This window comes from Triticum urartu, chromosome 7, assembly GCF_003073215.2.
Source record: "Triticum urartu cultivar G1812 chromosome 7, Tu2.1, whole genome shotgun sequence".
Classification (NCBI taxonomy): Eukaryota; Viridiplantae; Streptophyta; class Magnoliopsida; order Poales; family Poaceae; genus Triticum; species Triticum urartu.
The window spans coordinates 45,817,640-45,838,789 of record NC_053028.1 but is presented as its reverse complement, the minus strand read 5'-3'; the positions used below and the strand labels follow the sequence as shown (position 1 = coordinate 45,838,789).

The window sequence follows — 21,150 nt, the reverse complement described above, 5'->3', positions numbered from 1 at the left end:
ATTTTACTACCAGATTTTCCTGCACTCTTGCTATTCTGTTGTATCTAAAAAGTTGATCAGTGCATGCAATTATTCTTTACTGAAATTACGACAACTGCCTTGCAGGTATAAAAAGCAGGAGATGCATCATTAAGTTGGGAAGAATAAACTCACCAGTTGAGCGATTGTGCCTCATATAAGAATGTCAAGCAAAGGAATAGTTGTCATTGACATTACCAGATACAAAAATACACTCGCCAGTAAACAAAATTCAGAATTATGTGAAGTTTTATTTATTGCAAATTAACTTGTCATACTATATAGAAGTTGAAAAGATGTGTTGTAATTATCCAGAATTGATGTTCAATTAGCTATCTGGTTAGATAATTTTATCCAGCTCCAAGAAAGTCTGAGGTACTAAGTATTTAATAACTTTCAGCTAGCATGCAAGAGAAAGTCACCTAGCCTTTCATATGCTAAATGAGGATTCCTCCTTCAGGTGCATTACATTAGCACAAAGTTTCTTTGTAGCTCAGGCTATATGAAACCTCTTATCCTCAACCCTCCAGCCTTTGTGCTAATGAGTGTGGTTTTCTATGGTTCTCTGTAGCCTCTTATCCTCAACCCTCCTTTGTGCTAATGAGTGTGGTTTTCTGTAGCTCAGGCTACACGGTACCCCTTATCTTTGCCATCCATTTATGCATCAAGATCCGTGCAAACACATTTGTCTTTTTTGTTTCTCTCAAACGACACAACATATGAACTTCAAATTTTGCAGAACAACAATACATTCTAACTACAATATAGGAAAAAACTTTCAGATTTTTTCATGCATTTTAAATACTTGAAATAATATTTTTATTCAAAGAAAATCTCATTTTGTATATTTATATCAGACCAAAAAATCTGAAAGTTTTTTCACACATTGATGTTCTAATGTTTGTTCGGTCTGCAAAGTTTGAAGTTCATATGTTGTTTCATTTTCGAGAAACAAAAAAGAGAAATCTTGTTGTTGTTAGTTAGTTGGAGAGTACGGATCTCAAACCACACTCTTACATTAGACAACATGTAAAAGTTGGAAGAACAAATACCAAATGGATGATCCATGACATTCTCCAAGTAAATATCTCACAACATTATACCTTATTGCAACAAAATTATATTAAAAAATCAGCGGCAAGAACTCTAGCTGGACAAATAACTAAAAATATTCTGCAGTGGGAGTCAACACAGATATAATACCGGATTTATATCTTGGCTGATGTAGAACCTATGCACAGAAGCCACTTCAAGTCTTTGATTCTCAGGTTTCACCATGAGCTCGAGACTATTATAATTTCCGTCAGGTTGCCTGCGGCTCCCTTAAGTTCTTGGTGTGCTTCAGTTTGTGATATATTGCAATAATATGATCCCTTGAATCTTCTTTTGCGTGCTGCCTGCTGTGCAATTATGCCTCCGGTACGCCAACTATATATCTTCATTTGCTTAATATGGTTTCATCTAGGGCAGGGCCACACCCTTGATCCCTCAAATAATCATGGTTAATTTTATTTCAATCTACTGAATTTATTCACGGGAGCCATATAATGCACATGAAGCATCTGACTGTCGAAATCGGCACCAAAATTTCCATCCAATCATTTATGCATCCTCCAATATTGAAAGCAGGGCAGCAAGGTAAGTACCAAGGAAAACAAATCGGCAAACCTGAAGGTCCATCAGATCTAAATAAGTCCTTGCTGCCAGATCGATTCATCTTCGTTCAGGAGTGCAACCCTAGGAGATGGCCCTCAGTTATGGTGCCGAGGAGCGTGGGAGGATGATGGTAGGTGCAGCTTATGGCTCACCACGGGTGAGATCTACGCCAGGCATCTGAGGAAAACATACAGGTGTAGTCGCTGGAAGAAGAGGCACATCCCTAATTCTCCTTTTTAGATGTACATCGCTAATTCTCTATGTTAATGTAAACCTAGCGTGGTTTATTTTTTTACATGGATGCTCGAAAGCTTGACGGGATGAAGGGGAATCCTTTGAAACGTGACAGAGGAGGAGACCTTTTTTTTTGACAATGACACACGAGGAGACCTTTTTTTGACAATGACACAGGAGGAGACCTGTTTATGACGGCATTATAGGCTTTGAAACGTGACAGGAGAGGAGACCTATTTATGAGGGCGAGGTAGGCTATTTCATCATGGCTTTTCACACAAATTGGATGGTCAGAATTTACTCCTCCTGAGGATTAACGGTCAGAATTTACCCTCATGAGAATTAACGTGGAGGCTTAATTGGTGCCTCCAATTAGTATATATATATATATATATATATGTGTGTGTGTGTGTGTGTGTATAGGGTCGCGCTATTCGTCACCCTGGGTGAGGAATAGTTATTCTTCACCCCCCTCTATTTTACCATCAATGCACCGTAATTTTATGTTCCGTAAATTTTGTCTTATTTCCGACGCAAAAATGGACCGTAAGAAAATATATAAACGCCGTAAAAAATATTTTATATTATGTAAAATTACAAACGTAAAAATATAGTCTAAAATACACATAAACTGCAAATTTACTTGTCTTATGACCTATATATTTATTTTCTTATGTCAAATTTTACTTAGCGAATCAATAGAAATGTAACTATTTGAATTCCAAACGTAATTTAATTATGAAATGATTGTAAGATTACCTCGAGTGAAGAATAACTTATTCTGCACCCTGGGTGATGAATAGTAGCACTATATATATATATATATATATATATATATATATATATATACATCTGGGCTATTTTGTTACTAGTAACCGAATATTATTGTGTTACCCTTTTTGAACTGACGGTTTCAGATGGTTGAACTGATGTTTTCGAAGCGAGTTGAACTGACGCTTTCAGTTGTGTTTAACACATCGTTTTCTTTAGTTCAAATTTTTTTTGTAATTTTTTTGTCGGAACGTGGCGTGTAACATATCGTTGGAAAGCTCTTGACAACCATATTTCAAGTATATTGAATGTTTTTACAAAATCATTATGGTTTAAGAGCAGTTTTGAAAAAACCATTTTTTTAAAAACCGAAAACGTGAATCGTATTTCGGACTCAATTTTCAAACGGTTTGTCGGAATTGAGCAAATAAGATGGCGTTCGAAAGCTGGTCAAAATCCGCATCTTCCATATATGTATTGTTTTTCTAATTCTATATGATTTAAAAGTAATTTGAAAAATGGTGAAATTCTGGGTGAAACGTATTTTTGTGTTTTTTGCAAACGGTTTGTCGGGTTGACGCAAATGATACGGTGTTGGAAAGCTATGTAAAATGCGCAAATTTTTCGTATAGAAATATTTTTCTAATTCCTTACGGTTTAAAAACGAATTCGAATACGGTCAAATTTGATTTTGAACGCGATTTTTTAAAAAGTTTGTCGAAATATGGCAAATAATATACCGTTGGATAGCTATCGAAAATGCAAAACTTAGTCATTTGAAAGTTTTCTCTACTTCGCAACCGTTTAAGAGTAATTTTGAATACGGCATGACGGATCCTGCTATTTTCTCGTGTGAAAAACAGAGTAGTCGTACTGATATATATGTATGTTTGTACTGAGCTATTTTTTGTAGAGTAATTTTGAATGGTTCCGAAAAAGGATGCTTGTACTGATGCTTGCATGGGTTTGTACTAAGCGTGTTTTCACTAACTAGACTTTGCTCTATTTTTTTGGTAATATTTTTCTCGTAAGTTTTCAACGGTTTACTGTATCGTCGCCCCTGTACTTGTATGTTTTGTATCATCGAACTGAATGATATTTTATTCAAAAATAAAATGTGTTTGTTTTGTTTCCTTTTTTTAACTCAACATTTTTTGACAACATTGTTCTGAACTTCTCTCATTTTACGACTTGTACTGAGGTACTTACTAAGCAGGATTTTCATGGGGTTTCTTTTTTTGCTTGAACTTTACAATTTCAATTTCTGCCATTTCTTTTATTCCGAACGGACCACCGTTTTAAACTCGTACTGAGGTACTTACTACGCCCGAACTGGGGTGGCTGTCGCGACGCAAGGAAGATGTTGTGCGGCGGCGTGAGGTGAGACGCCGGCTGCGTACAGAGGATCACGTGGAAGCGCTGCGTAGAGCATGGTCTAGCGGCACGCTGGAGGGAGGACCATGGTGGGGCGGCACGCTCGAGGGAGGGGGTGTGGGGCGGCACGCTGGAGGGAGGGACTACGGGGCTGCGCGCTGGGGGGAAGGGGTGGCGGGGCTGCGCGCTGGAGGAAGAAGAAAGGCGGGGTAAGTTGGGGGTCACCGCGGCATGGGTCTGGTCCGGCGGCATCGGGGTGCGTCGGGCGGGGGTGTCGCGCGGCGGGGAGGGAGGAGGTGGCGCGCCGGCGGGGAGGGGGCAGTGCATGACGGGGGAGGGAGGGGGTAGTGCATGACGGGGGAGGGAGGAGGCGGCGCACAGCGGGGGAGGGAGGGTGCGGCGCACCGGCGGGGGAGGCGCACGGTGGGGGAGGGAGGGGCGGCGCACCAGCGGGGAGGGAGGGGGCGGTGCGCGGTGGGGAAGGGAGGGGGAGGAGTGCCGGCGGGGTGGGAGGGGGTGGCGCGCTAGAGGAGGATTTGGGGATCGGGAGGGAGGTGGTGGGTTCGGTCGCCGTCGCTCCTATATAGGGCCGAAGGGTAACAGAATATTATTTTGTTACTAGTAACAGAATAGCCCTGTCCTATATATATATAAGTGTGAGTGTAGAATAGCTTATTCTACACCCTCTAGTAATTCTATCACTAGTAGAAAAAGGGTCAAACATGAAGCACATTAGTGCCGGTTTGAATTTGAGTCGGCACTAATGTGTGCATTAGTGCCGGTTCCAATGGCTAGCCGGCCGTTCTCATTAGTACCGGTTCGTGGCGAACCTTTAGCACCGGTTCGTGCCACGAACCGGTACTAAAGTGAGTGGTGGCAGGATGTTGTCAGTCCGGGGCCCCTCCAGCACCTTTAGTATCGGGTCGTATCACGAACCGGTACTAAAGGTCGTCCTACATAGATCCTTCGTCCACCCGAACTCGCTCTGTTCTTCCCCTTTCCCCTCTCCTCTTTATTCTTTTCCCTCTTCCTCTCAAGCTCATCACACATTTTGCCCAAAATTTGTTAAGATTTGAAGGCCCCCATCCATTCAAATGATCATAAAGGTTAGCAACTTTGTCCTTTCATCTCTCATTGCTAGATTAGCTCGTGCAATGCTTTATATAGTGATTGATTTTTGAGTTTAGTAATTTGGGAGGAATTATATATATGTGCTACTATTTGATTTATATGCAAAGTCAAAAATAACACTTAGTTTGCATATGTAGGTGTGGTTTACTTAGTACCTTCTAAATCTCTGTCGTAACCACCGTTGATTGCTCGCAACGTCCCGTCGCCGGCACCACCTTGTGGTGAGCCTCTTGTTCATGAAGTTTTATATAAAAAATTGATGTTTGTGTGATTTGGATATATAGTTACTCGTATAATTATCTTACCCATACGTTGTTTGTTATACATAGTGCCATGGTTTTGATATCCGTCCCCGTCGGCCCTCGTCCGGGTTATGATTCGGATGTGGTATATTCACTTTTAAAACTATTCATTGCATTTCGTGTTTATGACAAATTATGCCCATCAAGTTGACATAGATATTTGTATGTAGGAGGTAGTTCAACCGGAAATTCCAACCGACCCTATTGTCGAGAGGTTAAATTTAGTTGAAAAAGAAAACGAGGATTTGAAGGAAAAATTGAAAAGAATTGAGGGGGAGAAGATGGAATTGGAGTTGCATGTTGCCGATGTCGTCGATGATCACAAGATTAAGATGGAGAAAATGCGCTTGAAGATCAGAAAGATTAGAAAATATGCCATTCATAGTGAGGCTTGGTATCATTATGCTGTTGGATCAATTGTTACCTTAGTTGCGATCTTGATCGCATTTGTTGTTGCATTTAAATTCTTTAGCTAGAGAGTTATTTGTTTGTTGCATTTAAGTGTTGTATGATCTTTATGTATGAACTTTATGTATTGTATTAATTTGGTGTTTTTGGTGCTGTGTATTGAAGATGAGCCGACAATGGATGTACGATGACCGATGCTGTCCCGAGTCCATTAATGGCGTGCGCACTTTTCTGCTTGCGGCTGAGGCAAACAAGCGGGCAGATGGTTTTATGCCTTGTCCATGTGCTGGCTGTAAGAATGGTCACAATTACTCTACGTCAAGAACCATTCACGTCCACCTGTTTGAGTCCGGTTTCATGCCCCACTATAATATTTGGACCAAGCATGGAGAAAGAGGGGTTATGATGGAAGACAATGAAGAAGAAGAGGCCGACGACAGCTATCCTGGCCATGGGTTCCCTGAATACGATGATACAACAATGAGGGAAGAAGCTGAGCCGGTAATGCGGGAAGAAGCTAAGCCGGCAATGCGGGAAGAAGCTGAAGAAGAGGCATCGGATGAGCCCGTTGATGATCTAGGTCGGGCCATTGCCGATGCAACGAGAAACTGCGCAAGTGATTTGGAGAAGAAGAAGTTGCAGCGCATGTTAGAGGATCACAAAAAATTGTTGTACCCGAATTGCGTAGGTGACAAGAAAAAGCTGGGCACCACACTGGAATTGCTACAATGGAAGGCAGAGAATGGTGTATCTGACAAGGGATTTGGAAAGTTGCTGGTAATGATAAAGAATATGCTTCCAAAGGACAACGAATTGCCCGAGAGTACGTACGAAGCAAAGAAGGATGTCTGCCCTCTAGGGTTAGAGGTGCAGAAGATACATGCATGCCCTAATGATTGCATCCTCTACCGCGGTGAGTACGAGGATTTGAACGCTTGCCCAGTATGCGGTGCATTGCGCTATAAGATCAGCCGCGATGACCCTGGTGACGTCGAGGGCGAGCGCCCCAGGAAGAAGATTCCTATCAAGGTGATTTGGTATGCTCCTATAATACCACGGTTGAAACGTTTGTTCCAAAACAAAGAGCATGCCAAGGCGATGCGATGGCACAGAGAAGACCGTAAGAAAGACGGAAAGTTGAGAGTACCCGCTGACGGGTCGCAGTGGAGAAAAATCAAAAGAAAATATGGGAAGGAGTTTGCAGATGACGCAAGGAACGTATAGTTTGGTCTAAGCGCAGATGGCATTAATCCTTTTGGGGAGCAGAGCAGCAACCATAGCACCTGGCTTGTGACTCTATGTTTGTATAACCTTCCTCCTTGGTTGTGCATGAAGCGGAAGTTCACTATGATGCCAGTGCTCATCCAAGGCCCTAAGCAACCCGACAACGACATTGATGTGTACCTAAGGCCATTAGTTGAAGAACTCTTACAACTGTGGAATGGAACAAGTGTACGTGCGTGGGATGAGCACATGGGGGAAGAATTTGACCTAAAGGCCTTGCTGTTCGTGACCATCAATGATTGGCCTGCTCTCAGTAACCTTTCAGGACAGACAAACAAGGGATACCGCGCATGCACGCACTGTTTGGACGATACCGACACTATATATTTGGCTAATTGTAAGAAGAATGTGTACCTGGGACATCGTCGATTTCTTCCGAGCAGGCATCCCGTAAGAAAGAAAGGCAATCATTTCAAAGGTGAGGCGGATCACCGGATGAAGCCTCGCCACCGTACTGGTGCTGATGTACATGATATGGTCAATGATTTGAAGGTGGTCTTTGGAAAGGGTCCTGGTGGACAACCTGTTCCGAATGACGCCGACGGATGCGCACCCATGTGGAAGAAGAAATCTGTATTTTGGGACCTGCCCTATTGGAAAGACCTAGAGGTCCGCTCTGCAATCGACGTGATGCACGTGACGAAGAATCTTTGTGTGACCCTGATTGGCTTCTTGGGCGCGTATGGGAAGACAAAAGATACACCTGAGGCACGGGAGGACCAGCAACGTATGCACGGAAAAGACGGCATACATCAGGGTCATGTAAGCTACGCTCTTACCAAAGAAGAGAAGTAAATCTTCTTTGAATGCCTGCTCAGTATTAAGGTACCGTCTGGCTTCTCGTCGAATATAAAGGGAATAATAAACATGGCAGAGAAAAAGTTCCAGAACCTAAAGTCTCATGACTGCCACGTGATTATGACGCAACTGCTTCCGGTTGCATTAAGGGGGCTTCTACCGGAAAACGTTCGATTAGCCATTGTGAAGCTAAGTGCATTCCTCAATGCAATCTCTTAGAAGGTAATCGATCCAGAAATCATACCAAGGTTAGAGAATGATTTGGTGCAATGTCTTGTCAGTTTCGAGTTGGTGTTCCCACCATCCTTCTTCAACATCATGACGCATGTCCTAGTTCACCTATGTGAAGAGATTAACGTTTTGGGTCATGTATTTCTACACAATATGTTCCCCTTTGAGAGGTTCATGGGAGTCTTAAAGAAATATGTTCATAACCGTGCTAGGCCAGAAGGAAGCATCTCCAAGGGCCATGAAAATGAGGAGGTCATTGAGTTTTGTATTGACTTTATTCCTGACCTTAAGCCGATTGGTGTTCCTGAATCGCGGCATAAGGGCAGACTGGATGGAAAAGGCACGCTAGGAGGGGAACAAATAATATGTATGGACGGACATTCTCTCACTGAAGCACACTACACAATTCTACAGAATTCCGTCTTGGTGGCTCCGTATATGGACGAACACAATAATTTGCTACGCTCCAAACACCCGGAGCGATCTGATGACTGGATTACACGTGAACAAACCAGGAGTTTCGCCAGCTGGATGCAGACATGTACCATGCATGACGCCTCTATTGAAGATGACCTGTACTTGCTGTGCCAGTTACCATCTTCGAATATAATGACTTTCAAAGGGTACGAGATAAATGGTAATACATTTTACACGATCACCCAAGATAAGAAGAGCACCAACCAAAACAGTGGTGTCCGCTTTGATGCAGAAACCAAGACGGGAAAGGAAACATATTATGGTTATATACAGGACATATGGGAACTTGACTATCGACGTGGTTTGAAGGTCCATTTGTTTCGGTGCAAATGGGTCAATATGACACGAGGCGGGGTAACGGAAGACCCGTAGTATGGAATGACAACAGTGGATCTCAACAATCTTGCGTATGCAGACGAACCATTCGTCCTAGCCAATGATGTGGCACAGGTTTTCTATGTGAAGGACATGTCTATCAAGCCGAGAAAAAGAAAAGATAAGGAAGTGAATGCATCGTATGATGAGCCAAAGCGGCACATAGTTCTTTCTAGGAAGAGAAACATCGTGGGAGTGGATGAAAAAACAGACATGTCAGGAGATTATGAAAAGTTTGATGAAATTGCTCCATTCAAAGTGAATATTGACCCGAGCATTCAGTTAAATGATGAAGATTTTCCATGGCTATGGCGCAAAGGGACACACGCGAAGAAAAAGTTTCACACCCAAAGATCTGGGATGTGATCGGCTTCACTACCATCACTTTCTTCTGTGTTTCACACCCAGGAGGGAATCTCTGTAATAGTTAGGGTAGCTAGTTATGTGTTTTGGCATTTGAAACGCGAAGAAATTTTATGTGCAAGCAAATTCTTTCATGCATTTACTGATTTTTTTCAGCTAAATGACCCTGAAATTGAAAAGCATTTCAAATGAACTCAGAAAAGGTTGAAAGTTGGCATGGTATCATAATTTCACCCACATAGCATGTGCAAAAAAGTAGAGAGGGTTACCGCAAAAACTGGATGCACTTCGTGTACAAAATGGACAATCTCTTTCAAAGTATCACGGTTTCGGACGAAAACTCATCCGTTACAAAGGCATTTCATTTTTTAAATAACCTAAGCATTACCAAATTGAATATAATGATAAAACACACTAATATTAAACATAAGTAAAAAGAATCACTGAAAAATCTATTTTTAAAGTTAAGTTATTCACAAACTAGTGATTCACACAAATTTCAAATAATTCAAAATTTAAACTATTCAAAATTGTAAACTACCGGTACTAACAGAAAGTTTGTAATTTTTTGTACCTAAAGAAAAAATATTCACAAACAAACTCTAAATACAGCAAAAAAAACTCTAAAATAAATAAAACAAAAATAAATAAAGCAAAAAAAGAAAAAAAATGCCCACCTACTGGGCCACTGTTGGGCCAGGATGCAGGCCCGCTAGCCCAGTAGGCCCAACAGGGCATCGCAGAAGAGGTAGGCCCAGAAGGCCTGCTTAAGAGAGGAGCTCGAGACAGCAGCGATGGCGGGGCTTATAAGCAGGTGCGAGTGCCCCTCGGCTAGCGAGGTGGGACTAAACTTTTGCACCCCTCGCCTGGCAGCGCACACCCTTTAGTACCGGGTCGTGGCTCCAACCGGTACTAAAGGGGGGGTCTTTAGTACCGGTTGGAACCACCACCCGGTACTAAAGGGGTGCCGTTCCCACCGCTTGGCCTGGCCAAAACAGACCTTTAGTACCGGTTGGTGGCTCCAACCGGTACTAAAGGTTGTTCTATAAAAGAAAACACTTCAAAAAAAATTGTCAGTTTCTCATCTCTCCCTCCTTCTTTCTCCTTTGCCCCGTCGCCGCCGCCCCTCGTCACCGCCCCCGTCGCCGTCCATCGCCGTCCCCGTCGCCGTCTGTCGCCGTCGCCGTCCCCGTCCCCGTCGCCGCGCCCCGCCCCGTCCTCCCGTCGTCCCCGCCCGGCCCGTCCTCCCGTAAGTCGTCCCGCCCGGCCCGTCCTCGTCCCCGTCGTCGCCGCCCCGTCCCCGTCGTCGCCGCCCCGTCTCCGTCTTTGTCCCCATCCCCGTCGCCGCCCACTGTCGTCGCACCTCGCCGGTGAGTTGTGCCCCGGCCGCCAACCACACACACACACACATTGTTATAGAATTGTTAGCAATCTTTCTGTTTTTTAGTTATAAAATTATTAGAAATGTTATTTTTAGTTATAGAAATGTTAGTTATATATAAATGTTAGTTATATATAAATATTAGAAATGTTAGTTATATAGAAATGTTTTTTAGTTATAGAAATATTAGAAATGTTAGTTTTAGTTACAGAAATATTAGAAATGTTAGTTTTAGTTATAAAATTTAAAATTTGCATATATGAAATCACAATCCATCATTTAAAAAATGTTACTTTACTTTTGCGGCATATAGTATTTGTTGTCGACGATGCCCGGCCCGCATCCTCGCCGTCGACCCGTTCGCGACGACGTCCTGCTTCAGAGGACCCATGTCCGGGACTGGGCTCCGCCGGGCTGGCACTGGGAGGTGCTACCTTCAGGGGCGCAACGCTTGATGAGGAACCCGACCCCGGGTCCCGTCGTCAACCCTCATCTCCTTTGGTGGCGTTCGCGTGGGCCACTTTCGGTGCGGAGGGAGCCGGCCCCGCCGGAGGTGGTACGTCGCCGTGTCAGGGAGGAGGACGAGCACGTCCATCGCTACATGGCTGCTATGGACGTCAGGTTCTCCAATACCTGGCAGGTTCTTTTGGGAGATCACCCGAGCTATGATCCAGTGATGGTTCCTTCTCTTTGGGTGTCCACCGCCCGCACCTCAGGAACTGTGAGTGGCCTAGATTACTCTGTAGTATTCGATCTTTATTAGCTTGCTAGCTAGCTAGCTAGTGATGTATTCGATATTATATCTATTATTCGAGACGATGTATTCGAGATTATATCTATTATTCGAGACGATGTATTCGAGATTATATCTATTATTCGAGACGACGTATTCGAGATTATATTCGATGATGCTTATTATGTACTATGGTTGATTCAGTTTTTCCTTATTAATTGATTGCATCCATGCATTGTAATTTGAATATATTTCTTTTGGATTAGTTAAACAAAACCTATGGCGGACAATACCGGCAGAGAGGGAGAAGAGGCCCTGTTCAATATCATACGCAATCCTCGCGGGCCAGATGATGATCAGAATGAAGAAGATTATGACGGCTCCGAATATCTAAACAACACCGGGGAGGGTGATATGATATTCGATCGCGACGACCGAATTGATGAATTCATGAACTATGAACATGACGAAGAAAATGTTGATCTTGAAACAACAAAGACTGGCGAGGTATATATATTTATATAAGCAGGCATCTGGTGATCATCACATGTTTTAAATGACTTGAAGATATATTAACGAATCGATCTTTCTTCTTTCAGCCATCCGGATCGAGCAAATCTTCAGGCAACAGGAAACGTGGCCCGAACAAAAAGTTGAAGGAGCGTGTAAAGTACAATATCGAGGCCATCAGACCTAATGGCGAACCATTAGCACCTAAGAAGATTGCGGACAAGTTCATTCGTCAGTGCGGAGTTCTTGTGAAGGACCAACTCCCGATCTCCCTTCAAGAATGGAGAGAGCCAGCAAAGCCACGTCCAGGAGTTACTTTTGTCGACGACAGACAAAAACTTCTGCTTTGGGAAACGCTCATGGAACATTTCACCCTACTAGATCATTTCATAGATGCAGATGTGGAGAAAGTCAAGGACGCTGCTCTTAGAAAGATGGCGGTTGCATTTAAGAACCACAAGATTCGTGAATGGGCCAAGTACATCAACGGAGGAAGGAAGACTCCAGTATTTGAGGGAACACTAGAGAAGCAAAGTGCTCATTGGGATGATTTCGTGAAATTAAAGGATTCGGAATTATCTAAGGAACGGTCGAGAATAAACAAGGCCAATGCCGCAAAAAAGGATAAGTTCCATAAGCTGGGCCAGGTGGCTATGCAGTGGGAATGCCTAAGTGGGATAAGTCTGAGAAAGAGATCCTGGATGCAGGTATCACTCCAGAAACATTGAGCTGGCCCCCCAGGTGCAGGACTTGGTTCTATGCGCATGGGGGGGAGTTGGACCCGAAGATAGGCAAAGTTTCGAAGAAGGCATGTCTGGACGGAGCCAAAGATAAGCTACTTGTTGCAATAGAAGAGGCTCGATCGGGGTTGTTCAAGCCCAACAGAGAGAACGGCGAGCTTACGCGTGCCCTGGGAAATCCTGAACACCCGGGAAGAACACGAGGCATGGGCGCTATTCCGTGGTATGACGGGTTTTCGGACTGGAACACCGACTACAGAACCCGTGCGAGAAAGAAGATTGCGGAGGAGAAGAAGAGGAAGATGGAGGAGGAGCAGAGGAAGCTAGACTATGAACGCCTTCAAGGCCTAGAATCAGCGCACGCGGACTTGGCAGTCAAATTCCAGCGGCAGCATGAGCAGATCGACTCACTTAGCCAGCAAAGTGGGTCTCAGCAGCTAGCGAATGATCCACCATTGGATAGCACCGTCCCATCCATGCCGAGAAGCAGCGTGGGTTCCGCCTCGGGCGACGCATTGCTGGATAGCTACCCAATGGATGACATCATGGAGAACACTAACTGCGAGCTACACTTCAAAATGAAGAACATATCCATGAAGGTGGCGGACGCCCTTGCTTTTACAAATCCCCCCGAGGCAACCTTCCATTGCAACCCGATTCCAGTGGGAGATGCTTGTGTCTTGGTTGATGAGGTGGTGGACCAATATTCGGGGCTAGAGCTTGACATTCCTGGAGGTGACGATGAGCACACACTAGGAGAGGCCAACCATCATATCATCCTACGGAGAAAGGATTGCATCATCTTTCGAAGGCCACCGACACCGCGTCATCCGACTCCTCGTCGCAGTCCGCCACCGAGTCAGCAGACTCCCACTCCTCCAAGTCCACCAACGCGTGAGGCCACTCCTCCTCCAAGTCCGGCACAGCTTCAGGCCACTCCTCCTCCTCCAAGTCCGGCAAAGCGTCAGGCCACTCCTCCTCCAAGTCCGGCACAGCTTCAGGCCACTCCTCCTCCAAGTCCGACACAGCTTCAGGCCACTCTTCCTCCTCCAACTCAGCCACGTCAGCCGTTTTCGCCGCCTCAGCAATCATGAAAGAGAGCCGCCTCAGCTATGGTGCGTAGCGGTACAAGTCGAGGTAGTACTGGAGGTACAGGCAGAGGCAAGCGATTTCAATATGGTCCAAGCCTCGCGCCTCTTCCGCAGAGGCCTTACGACAAGTCCGAGGAGGAAAACGTAACCATATCGAAGGCCGAGGTGGAAGCCCATTTTGCATCGAAACCGCCACCGCCGCCAAGGGGGAAAGTGCCTGTGGAAAAGATTGACCACTTCATTCGTATGGCTAGAGCACCAGCTCCCAAACCTGTTGACACAGACTATGAGCGCCACATCAAGAAGTTAAATCGAGCACGTCTATAGAAAGAGGCGAGCTCGAGCTCGAGCAAATCAGCTGGCAAAAGGAGCGGTAAAACCGTTCCCCAACTGGGAGAACAGGCGGCGCAATCAATCCCCCCGCTTGTTGTGCCAACAACACATGAGAGTAGGCGCGCCCAATATTATTATGGGCAAACCGTTAACGTTCCCGGGGTGGGCGATGTGGTAATAACCGAGGAGCATATTGCGCAGGCTGAATCGATCAGGATCACTGTTGGACAACTCCTCGACATCGAGCCCATGTCTCCGACTAGAGAGGAGGAAATAAAACGGAAATATGCCCGGGGCCAACCTTTGGTCGAGCCAGAGGAGGTCCATAAGCTCCCAACGAGAATGTATGAATTGCATCAATGGTACATGGACATTACCAAGATTTCCAATCGAGAGTCCCTCATGGTGAATGTCAACAAGGATCATTACTACCATGAGAAAGCTGTGACCGTTGAGTATTCAAAACTATTTCAGCTATACAATCAAGACGCACTCAACAAATTTATCGTCAGTTGCTATTGTCTGTAAGTGATTTCTTTCTGTAATTTAAGGCTCAAGCTAGCTGTAGTGATCATTTTGATTAACCATTACCTGTAATTATCCTCACTATTTTCTTTTCTATGGTATTATGCAGGATGAAGATTTATGAAATGAAAAAAGGTGGACGCTATGGCATTGAGTTCGTTGACCCAAATACCATTAATGAATACACATGGAAAATAGATCCATATCACGAAAAAAATGTAGAGGAAAGCATGCTACAGTTCTTCAAGGAACTCAAATACAATGAAGATATACTACTTCCTTACAACTTCCAGTGAGTCACACTGTCTTGTACTACAAATTCTATTTTTCCCTACTAGCTAACTACATGTTTTTGCTTACATATGCCCGCTTAATTAAGACATGCAAACATGTGTGCATGCAGATTTCACTGGATCTTGTTAATCATTAAAGTTGATGAAGGAACAATTGAAGTACTAGACTCACTACTTAAGAAAGCAAGTGACTACACCATCGTGAAGGGGATAGTCAACAGGTAATTTCAATCATTATTAACTATATCTCGGCCTATTTAATTAGTTCGTCATTTCCTGATAACAACTATTTAATAACCCATTTATTCATTTTCTTTGTCGGCGGGCAGGGCTTGGGTAAAGTTCATCAGGGCCACTCCAGGCCCATGGAAACAAAATCTGAAATGGTATCGACCCAAGGTAAGTAATTAAGTAGTACTAGCTAGCTGCCATCTCTTAAATTATCATGCTTGATTAATTATTATCTGATCAAATTCCATTCTTGAAAGGCCCTGAAGCAGGCGCCGGGGAATGATCTATGTGCATACTACGTTTGCGAGAACATTCGCATGATGGCGTCCGAAAGGAGCAAATCTCAAAGATAGGAGTGGGTACGATATCGATTGTCAGAACACTATTCACAATTTTTACACCATTATCGATATCTAGTCATACAACTAATACACATGCATATTGATCTCCTTCTTAACAGTTCAAAGAGGTGCGGGGCAAGCTTCTAGCACAGGACAGAATAGAAGCAATTCAAGAGGAAATAGCGGGATTTTTGCTCGATCAGGTCATAGATCCCAAAGAAGAATACTATTATCCACTATCGCCCCCATGAACCACTTCCAATTGTTATCGTGCTCCGAAGGCATCAATTAGCTAGGCTAATGCCACTGGCTCCGAAGGGTCGCGCTATTCATCACTCTGGGTGAGAAATAGTTATTCTTCACCCCCTCTATTTTACCATCAATGCACCGTAAATTTACATTCCGTAAGTTTTGTCTTATTTCCGACGTAAAAAGGGACCGTAAGAAAATATATAATCGCCGTAAAAAATATTTTATATTATGTAAAATTACAAACGTAAAAATATAGTCTAAAATACACATAAACTGTAAATTTTCTTGTCTTATCACCTATATTTTTATTTTTTATGTCAAATTTTACGTAGTGAATCAATAGGAATATAACTATTTGAATTCGAAACGTAACTTAATTATGAAATGATCGTAAGATTACCTCGGATGAAGAATAACTTATTCTGCACTCTTGGATGATGAATAGTAACACTATATATATATATGTAAACTCTATTAGTAACCCAGGGTGAAGAATAAGTAATTCTTCACCCTGGTCGTTTGACCGAGCCATGTCTTGCGTCAGCTAAGCCCGCCGAAGGAAAAAGAAGGCCACCATCCCTTGATGTAAGATTACCATGGGGTCGAGGTATTTTTACCGTTTATGAGTTGTTACTCGACACTCCGCCAGCCCACCTCCCCGTCTTTTCCTAATCTGCTGCGGACGGTTTTGCAAATAGTTTGGAGAGTCGACGGTGAACGGCAGCCTGGTGCTCGGCGATTTGGCTTGGAGAGAAGTCGTTGTGGGGGGTGGGGGCGTGCTGCTCGGCGGCACGGTCTCCGGGTGGTCGCTGGGGCAGTTGGGGCGACGTGGTGTGCGGCTGTTAGGATTAAACACGACATATTTGTCCGTGTCCGACTGGTGCACGTATAGATGCATGTATCCGTGTAGGTTTCCTATCCTTCAGCGAGTAGGACTAGATTAGTTGGCAGGTTAGCTAGCTAATATAAATACTCATGTACCCCTGTACTCTTTGAACCGTGGTTTGTGAATCAATACAGATCAAACAGGGACGATACGTTCCTGTGGCAATCAGCCAAGTCTTGCGTGCGTGCGTTGTTCTCCGGCCGTCCGGCCGCTGTGTAGGTGCGTGTATTATTGACGTTGGTTACAGTATATTCACCTAGATCGATCAGGAGCAGACTAGCTAGAGTAAGCTAGCTTTGCGCACGGTGCAGCTAGGCGTAAAAGTAATTCGTCGAGTTCAGCCAGCAAGTTTCTTCGTCATTGTTCGTCGTCGGTCATCGTCGTTGCCGGAAAGTACTCGTCGACGCTATCTGGGCCGACAATTGGTATCAGAGCAAGGTTGATCTTCTAGTAACAGAGGATCATGGCGGACGACGAGAAGAACAAGCAGCTGGCGGAGTACTCCGGTGTGGCTAAAGTATTTGCTGCTCCGGCGAGTTCATCGTACCCACAATTTGATCGCGAGAACTTCGGTGTCTGGAAGGCCCTCATGGAGTGTGGTCTCCGCGCCAACGAGCTATGGGACGCAGTCGATCCAGGCAGTGACGCGTTCAAGAAGGAGGGAGCCGAGCACTGGAAGGATCGGCAGGCGGCATCGGCGATTTACTCGGTGATGCCGATGGATGTTCTCCAACACCTAATCGCCAAAGAAACGGCGAAGGAGGCGTGGGATACTTTGAAGCTCATGTTCGAGGGACACACCCGTGTCAAGCAAGGCAATCTCCAAACTCTCCTAAGGAACTACGAGACTTTGGTCATGGGCGATGATGAGTCCGTGGATGCGTTCGCTTCAGGGGTGGCTACTCTCGTCAATCGGATTCGCGCGCTTGGAGAGAACCTCACGGAGGCCTCGGTTGTCCGGCGGTTCTTGCGCGCGGCCCCTCCCCGGTACCTGCAAATTGTTACGGCGATCGAGTAGTGCGTCGATCTCGCGACTCTCTCCATCGACGATTTTGTCGGACGGTACAAGGCTCACGATGAGCGTATGCGGTACAGTCTTGGGGACGGGGAGAACGACGAGGTTGTGATGCTCACAAGGGCGCAGTGGGCCGCTTTGTCAAAGGAAAAGCAAGGCGGATCTACGAGCAGCAGCAAGAAGAAGGGAAAGCAGCGTTCGGGGAGAAAGAACTTCGCTGACTCGGACGACGACTCAGACGATGAGGCTGCACCACCACCGAGGAGAAAGTTTGACATCAGGAAAGTGAGGTGTTATAACTGTGGCCTCCTCGGTCACTTCAAGGCTGACTGCGAGGAAGCACTGAAGCAGAAGGCACTCATGGCCCAGCAAGGAGATGATGGTGACATGATATTGATGAGCGAACTCGTGGATGAGAAGGATCCAGGTCTTCAACTGTCGGCTAAAGAAATTGTCGCGCTCGGTGAAGAAAAAGTTTACTCTCAAGATCATGGTTCGGAAGCTCGTGTCGATGTCACAGACACGGGGGGTGATTCCGAAACTTTCATGGATTCCGAAACTCTCGCCTCATACGGCTCCATCCTGGAATCTGGACCCCCCTTTTCCTTTGACCAACGGGTCTTCGAACCCATGGGGGTTACGAATCATTCATTTATTGATTGATTCAAGGTAGCTTTAGCCATTGTGGGTAGAAGCTAGTCGCCAGAAGCGAAGCAGCGATCTTCCGGGCCGGAAAGGTTCTATTTTTCTGACGCGTAAGCTACCGCAAAATGAATGAAGGAAAAAGGCCTCAGGATTAGAAAGACTAAAGAGGCATGGAGGGCCGACTACAAGACTACGACTACAATACAAGCCATGAGCGATAGCGAAGCCTTCAGCCTTTTTTTTTTTTTTTCGAAAGCCCCACAACTAGCTATCTTATAGCAGATAAGGCAAGCCTACTCAACTAATCTCATGTAAACGCCTGTTCGCTAAAATCCAAATAGAAAAAGACAACTACTTATTAAACATGTAGTTGAGTGCTCCGTCGTTGTTCGGATCTTGACCGAGTCCGAGCTTCCCAAGCTCTATGCTGTTTGGGAACTCAGCAAGGGTCTTACCACCTTCTTGATTGACTATATTTGAGTCTTTGGGGTACTTTAGGATTATATTCCGCGCCGAAGATTTGTGCTTGTGGGCTAGGGTGAATATAGCGGACCAGCGGATCTGGTAGTTGACAATCGTTCGGACTTGGTAAAGGTTGTCGCAGCACCTGTAGTAGGACAGAGGACTTATCGCGATGCCCGCGGACCAATTTACTATGTCTCTGTCGCTGACGTTGGTCAAAGAGGCCACGTGGATTGGCCTGGGTCTTCTTCGGCTAATGAGACCTCGATCCCGAAGCCTTCGGAGTATCTTTTTGATAGGCGCCTCTATCTGTATGGGGAATTCGCTGCTGAAAGATCCCGCCCAGTGTCCCCTTCCTTCCCCCGCCGCCTTCCGACCAAAGGGAGTATACAATTTCTTCTTCAGGACACTCATGCCCGATCGTGAGACTGCCTGTTGAACGCCTGATGGCACCTTGCTCTGACCTGAGCTATGCAACAACGAGATCCCCCTCGATCTTTGCCGGATGTGCTTGACGGTCCCCCATAATACGCTAACTTGGGGACTTTTTAGTCCATCTTTTCCAAGAGTCTCCGCTAGTTGAACCGCGTCCAGTAGACGACCTCTTCCGCTCATCCCCTTCGTCAGCTCTTTGATAGGGATACTATAACCTAGGTCCCTAAACTTGGAATGGATGGCGGAGCGTAGGTGGCAGGCAGTTATATGGATACGGTGCTTTACCCGTAGACGCTTCTCCAGCTCTCGCAAGAATTGTATGGGAGTCGTCCTCGGGGGGACTTCCCGAATGACCGTACCGGGGAATTCTACCGTACTCCGTGCAGCTATGGTTGTTGATCCTGCGGAGCCTACCCAAAGGTTCAGACCGGATTGTAGGAAGTGGGTGATACGTTTTTGTATTTCTATGAGAAGAAATACGGCACCCACGATTCCCAGTAGTAAGTCGTCGGCATATCGCGCGTAACAAATCCTTATTAATAAGGAATGGCTTTTAAAGGGGGCCAGCTTACGGGCCAGGCCTCTCTCTGACCTGATAACTAGTATCGCCTCCCCGCCCAGCTCTATCAGCAGGCCCCTTCTTTTGCAATACTTAAGAAGGTCTCTCATGGCCAAATTCTTATTAAAGCCTTCTCTACCATTGAATTCGGCCTTCGGGGTCAACCCAGCGGCTTCTATGAGGAAGGCGGCGCAAAGGAGGCTCGAGGGCTTGTTAAGGAAGGCGGCTAGGGCCGCTGAAGGGGGGAAAACGAAAGGCGTTTTCTGGTCTCCCCTTCGCCTGGGGGTGCTTGTGGGGGGGGTGTGCCACGACGAAACAAGGGAATGAAAGGTCGCTTTGCGTTGGATGCTCTTTACCCTCCCCACTATGAGGGCTCTGTTGTCTTGGGGAGCGTTGAAGCTTGCTTCTTTTCCATACTTTTCTTGGTCATCAATACGACGACCTATTCTTAATAGAACCGATCTTATTTTCACTACAAGAGGAATTTCGTGCTTCTGCCGGATCCTCCCTATCTCCTGATCGAGCTTGTGTAGGTAGATATTGCCTGGTAGGGCCGATAGTAGTACACTGTTTGGGATGGAGTCAGGCCCTTCTCACCCCCTACGAGTCGTCTGGCGGAAAACTTTTTCTGGGTGGGGTAAAAGAACTTGGAATCGTCGATCTCTTCCTTCAATATTGAGATGAATCGATGTCGGTCGATGGTGTGAAAACACTTCCTGATGTCGAATTTCAAAAACCAACAAGAGGTTCCCCACTCTTCTCTGATCCGTCTGAGGGCCGAGTGGCAGCCTCCACCTGAGCGGAAGTGCTATGTGTCTGGAAACTCGGGATCGTAAATGGATGTTGGTACCATTTTGATCACCTTTTTCATGATCTTTTCTATGGGTAGAACTACTGTGAGCGGTCTAAACTTTGACCCTTCTTTCTTTCTTCATTTAAAAAAGGGGGAGCAAAGCCTGTTTTTCGCTCCCTCAATTGATAGACCAGGGCCCCTTCTGTTGGCCCGAACGAAAAGGCTCTTTAAGGAAGTAGTCCCATCACTCTCGGGCCCGGCACCAACCAAGAGGAGGCGGGGCTCTCCCCAATCATTTCGAAGAGCCGAGATCTCTTAAAGGAAAAATTAGCTAGCTCGGCAGGTTTGGACCCGGGTGAATCAGTTCAGTGAAGGAAGGGAGCCTAAACTTAAGGCTTTTCCAAGCCTTGCCGATAGGCGCCTCATGGCTCTTCAGTTCGCTCGCGGAGTTCTTAGATCAGTAGATCTGGATAGAGTCTCGCTCATAAAGGAAGAGTAGCGCG

General features: G+C 45.5%; 1 pseudogene; it reads right to left on the bottom strand.

Annotated features, from left to right (window-relative positions):
- Positions 1-18,402: 18,402 nt before the first annotated feature.
- Positions 18,403-20,740, bottom strand: LOC125524815 (annotated as a pseudogene).
- Between the last annotated feature and the right edge of the window lie 410 nt (positions 20,741-21,150).